General features: G+C 40.6%; 1 pseudogene; it reads left to right on the top strand.

The window, feature by feature from the left end:
• The first annotated feature begins 372 nt into the window (after nt 1–372).
• On the top strand, nt 373–4,140 carry LOC112407187 (alpha-ketoglutarate-dependent dioxygenase alkB homolog 4 pseudogene; annotated as a pseudogene).
• The last annotated feature ends 1,523 nt before the right edge of the window (nt 4,141–5,663 follow it).

The raw sequence follows: 5,663 nt of genomic DNA, 5'->3' as shown, positions 1-5,663 counted from the left end.
TTAACCTTTAGTGCAAATGGAACAACAGTTTCTGAGAGTTACTTTGTACATGCCTGCCTCAATGCCTTTACTGTGCTTAACCTAACAGCATTAATTCATGTAACAAATACTTATTATGCTCTTAGGTGTCAAATGTATTGCATATTACCAATCTTAAAGGGATGAAAATGTGATCCTTGCTTTTGACATGATCAAACCAAGCAGAAATGCAGTATGAAATGCAATTTATAGCATTCATGTAAGTGTGTGTGTATGCCTGTGTGTGAGAGAACATACATTGCCAAGGCAATAGAGGAATGGAATAACAGAATATGAAAGTAAAGCAGAGGCAAAAAGTGGACGAGGCAACTGAAGGGAGAGGACCGTTACTGGATGGAGAGTGAAGTTGAAGAAGCCAGGTTTGTTCAATTTGCTCTGAAATAAATCATGCCATAAATCAACTGTTAAAAATATATCTCTAACTATTATGCAGAAAAAAACCTGTTTCCACATTACAGAAAGGGGAAAGATAACTGTGAGGAATGTGTGATAAGGTAGAAATGCTGAATCTCCCCACTGCTGTTCTGTAGAGCTCCTCTAACCCCCATCACCATAGGATTATAAACAATAAGCTCCATATTATAAAATAGTAAATCTTCACCTTCTGCACACCCTTGTAGTGTTTTAGATTGCTCTATTAGTCAAAAGTCCCAAGGCCACATATGCAGTGGAAGAATGGGAAGAATATATACACACTTTGTTGACAGAAGCTGTATCTCCAGCCCCAACCTCCAGACCATTGTCTGGAGCTTTCTATACCTGCAGTTGACAGTTTCTATTCCTGAAATATTCTCCCTCAGATATTTGAGATGCATGTTCCCTCTCTTTTAAAATATTTTCACCTCAGAGATAATTTCCATCATCATCTTATCAAAAGTGGTATCACCTACCAATATCTGACCCTTTATTCCATTTTATTTTCTTCTAGAACTCTTATTATAAGCTTTTCATGTATTTGTTTTCTGTCTTTCCTAATATCTAAGATACATGGGAACAGAAACTTTGTTTTATTCACAATTTTAACACCGGGCTTCAAACACCATACTTGCTCCAGACACTTGTGGCATATGTGGGAAACACAATAGACACTAATAAAATATTTACTAAATGGATGAGTAAAAAGGAAATTAAGTAAAATTAATTTTGAAATCATTTTACCTTAAGACAATTATGGATTCACAGGAAGTTGTAATAATTAAAATTATATTTAGCAAAAACACTATTAATTAATTAATTAATTTTCCCACTATAGAAGATGTCAGTTTTTGTAATCAGCTATTATCTGCCCCCTTCAAAACTACTCTGAAAGCAACACAGCTCTGCCAGTCAGTCAAGCTGAATACATTGTTCTATTTTATTCTTATGTTATATTCTACATATTTGTACAATTTGTAAAACATACTAATTTTTTTAATTACAGGAAATAGAAATCACACATCAGCTCACACACACAAAAAAAGAGAAGTTTCTCCTATTCTTGCATTTTTACATGGACATGTTTTATAAAGACAGAAAGAAAATCATGACGATTATAAACTCATCGGGTCATACCACTTTCAGATATCTTTTGCAGTATATGACTATTATAGGTATTTTACTATAACAAAATACAGAAAAGGAAATAGAAATTATAAAAAGAAAAAACTAAAAATATGAATTGTACGGATGAGATTTGTTTAAAGTAAAACTTTACTACGTAATGACTAAAATTGATTTCTTTCTAGGATGATTCCTTTATTTATTCATCAACTATTCATTCAGCACATATACTGCGCACTTAAAATGTGCCAGGAACTATTATAGGGGTTGTATGACTCAGAGAACAAAAGAAAAATCTTGCTTTCATGAATTCTAAATTATACTAGGAGAATATAGACACATACACAGGATATACATGTGTGCATATACATTCACAGACAAATCGATAAAATATGTAATCTAGTGATAAGACTAAGTAGGAACAGAAAGCAGGGAAGAAGCAGAGAATGACAGGATAGTAGGGAATGGCCAGTTGTAATTATAAATAGTTAAATAGTATGGTTAGACTATTGATAACTATTCACCATCTCCACTTGATGTACAATATATGCAAAATTTCCATTTGAATTAATGGAATTCAGGCATGGGCTCTGTGAAGAGATAATTTTCAAGAGCTAGATTTATCAGAATATGTGTATAGCTCATTTTTTCTATATGTCTATTGACTTTACTGCTTAATTGGTTTATAAGAGTGCTGAAAATTGACCTGAACACAAAATTCTTAATATTTCAATATAAAACAGAGTATCTTCAGATATAGTATCTGTAAGACTAACTGCTAAATGTCTGGCTTTTATATATATGATTTACATCTGTTCTTGTGATTTTTTTTTTCTAATCATCCACTTAGTGCTCACAGTCCTCAAATATATTTATTCTCTTTAATACTGTTCAATTTCAACATCTCTCTTCTAATGCCTGCCCATTTTGGATGGCCATCTATATATAAGGCACCTTACTAGATACTACGGGAGACTTAAAAAATGACAGAAAATACCTGCCCTGATGGAATTTGTAATTAGTTATTTTAATGCATATCTGGGTATAGTAACTGTCATATTCAAGGTATGGGTTTAGAATTTTTTCTAGAACAGATAATAACTGAACTGGATCTGAAGAAAGAGTAAGAGTTCAATAATCACAGATAGGATGTGCCCATCATTCCCCACCTTAAGGACAGCCTATCCCTTCCATGTTCTGTTTCAAATAGTTTTTATATTTTTTGAAAGTCAAAAGCACCTTGTATTTGTAATTCTGACAACAACTTTGAAAAAGCATTATTTTTATTTATTTAATACACACCTTTGTAGTGTTTATTATACACTAGGTATTTGTCTACGAGTTTCACGTATATCCACTCATTAAATATTTGCAACAATTTTCTGAGTTCGGTAGGTACTATCTTGATCCCATTTTATAGTCCCGCCGAAACACACACAGCACATTCTCCACACAGCTGTGGGCAACTGGGAGCATATGCCTCCCCAGCTTTAAACACTCCAAAAGCTTACCAAACCAACTAAAAGAATATCCAAACTCCTTACTGTGGTCTATAAAATATTACAAAATATGGTCCCTGCCTATTTCTCTGTTCTTCTACTATTCTCTGTAATCCCTGTGGTCTGGCCTCATTGGCTGCCTTTCCCTACCTGCACACACCAATCTCATTTTCCCCTTAGGATTTTTGTACTCTTTCCTCTGCCTGCAATGTTGTCCTCACAGTGTTGTCCTGGCTGCTGCCCTGAACTGGAGGTCCTTTGGTAATGCAGTCCAAGGGCATCCGGACCTGTCTGCGGAGGTGACCCTTCCCTGGCACTACTGCCAGCAGAAAACACAACGTTTCATCTACTGCTCTGACACTGGCTGGGCCCTGGGGGCCGAGGAGTCTGACTTTTAAGGTCGGGCCTTCCCCTTCCCGGTGCAACGCCGAGGGAGGACTTCGTGACCTGGGATAAAGGGGCCAAGATGGCACAGCTGATGGGCCACGAGCCCTGAAAGCTCTCACAGACTGGACAGAGGAAGCAGGACTACGGACCCAAAGTTAACTTTTGGTAACAGAAGCCAAGGACCGCTGGCCTCAGAGGCATCCCCAGTTTCAGCCGGTAGGTGGTGTTGAGAACGGGTCTCCACCGGTCCCGGAGGACTTTCGGTGTGTGGAGTAGTGGACCCTGGACCACTGCCGCGAGGGGGACTCCGCCCCCGACCCTGCCTGGACGATGCCTGGCTCGGGGGAAGCAGCAGGTGAGCCTCAACCTACCGTCCGCACCGTGCAGTCCACGTCGCGTTGGCAAAGTCAGCCGGCTGCTCCGTCTAAACCCCGTCTGGCTTCCCCGAGGCCTTGGTGGAAGGTGTGACGGCCCCAGCAGGTCTGTCCTAGGCCAAGAGGTGGAGGCGGCCTTCCGCTCACCCCGCCGCTCTCTGCTGAGCTCCGCAGAGCCGCGTGGGCCCGGGGCAGCGCGCCCTCCCCCACGGTCACACGGGGCCGACGCGCGTGCGCCACCTTCAGGAAGCTGTGGGCGAGTCAGTACTGCCGGGAGGCCGCTAGGCCCGGGCGGCAGCTAGAACCGGGCGGGAACCAGGAAGGCCCGCAAATCCCTTTCCTTCCCTCAAAGGAAGCCCAGGTGAGCGGCCTCTCTGGGGACAGGAGCTGGCGCTGGGCCTGGCAAGAGTTGACCATTAGCCAGCACTGAAGGGGGTTAAGTCCAGCCTAAGAGTCTCTTTTCCCAGCTTACTTTAGGTTTTCCCAGCTTACTTTAGGTTTCACAGACCGCTCCGTATCACACGCCCGACCGCCTGATTGGTTGGTTGGTAGAGATTGGTTGCGATGGAATGTGAGTCAGATCAAGTCCCCGTTGACCTGCACTAAGGCCACTCGTTTGGGGTATTTAATCGAGTCTCTCTCCCCCACTCTAGCGTTGTAAGCTTATTGAGGGCAGAGACTTTATTTTATTCTACAAGGTCCCTTGTGGCTTTGAGAGCACCTGGCAAAGAGTAGGCTCTTGGTAAGTAATGGTTGAATAACTGAGTGAATATTATATAAAGTAACTTTAAATCTATTTTTAAAACTTAAGGTTTCTCAGCAACTTTTCGCAGTCCAGAAACAGAATTTTTAAGTGTTTACTTGATTTTGAGTCATTGTTATGAGTTAATGTGTTCACTGTTTAAAAGTATAGAGATAATAAATGTGTATCTAATAGTTATTGAATGGTTTTCGCTTCCATACACAGTGCTATGGTCAATCTCAACCATTTATTTCTTAGAACAATAATATTAATTGAACATAGATGAAGAAACTCTGAGAGAAGTAAACTGTTGTTCAAGAGACCACAAGCAAATAAGCAGAGTTGATGGTATTGCAATATTTTAACACACTCAGTCTTACTGTTGAGCTAATGGTCTAAATGACCCCACTAGACTTTCACTTCAGTGTAAATATTCACTATCAAGGTTTCCCATAATAATGTAATAGGGAAGAATCTTTGTATTCTAAGTTAATCACTGAAGGGATCTTGCCTTTAAGCTTAAATTATACATAATGGCTCATCGCTGAGAACCCTGCATCTCAGGTAAGGAGCGTTAAACTAAAATGCCTTTGTTTAGCTCATAAGAAACATCCTGACCAGGCTCACCTGTGAATGGCTGCAAGAAGGAAGCAATTAACAAATCCCATCCAGAGTTTGACCTGAACCAGGACTTACTCCCTCCCCTTTTAGTGTAAAAGAAGCCTGAATTCTAACTCAGGGAAGTTGGTTCTTTGGGAGACTAGTCCACCATCTCCTTGGTCTGCTGGCTTTCCAAATAAAGTCTCTGTTCCTTGCCCCAACAGCTCATCTCTCGATTTATTGGCCTGTTGTGTGGCAAGCAGTATGAGCTTAGACTTAGTAACAATAACTTGCTTTTATGGTTGGCATTAGTATCCTAAGAAAAGGCTCTCAAATATCAAACGTCTCTGTGAATGGACGTGATGCATATCACTTGCTGTGGCAGTTACCAGCTGGGATCTCTCTTGTATAACGCCCTTATTTCCTAGAGGGGGCCTTCAAGGCCGTGTGTTCCAGATGGAGTAGCTTCAAGAAGGAAGAAAG

The sequence above is a fragment of the Neophocaena asiaeorientalis genome, unplaced genomic scaffold (genome assembly GCF_003031525.2).
Source record: "Neophocaena asiaeorientalis asiaeorientalis breed wild unplaced genomic scaffold, Neophocaena_asiaeorientalis_V1.1 scaffold537, whole genome shotgun sequence".
Lineage (NCBI taxonomy): Eukaryota > Metazoa > Chordata > Mammalia > Artiodactyla > Phocoenidae > Neophocaena > Neophocaena asiaeorientalis.
The sequence above is the reverse complement of the archived record's forward strand: the minus strand, read 5'-3'. Positions and strand labels throughout refer to the sequence as shown.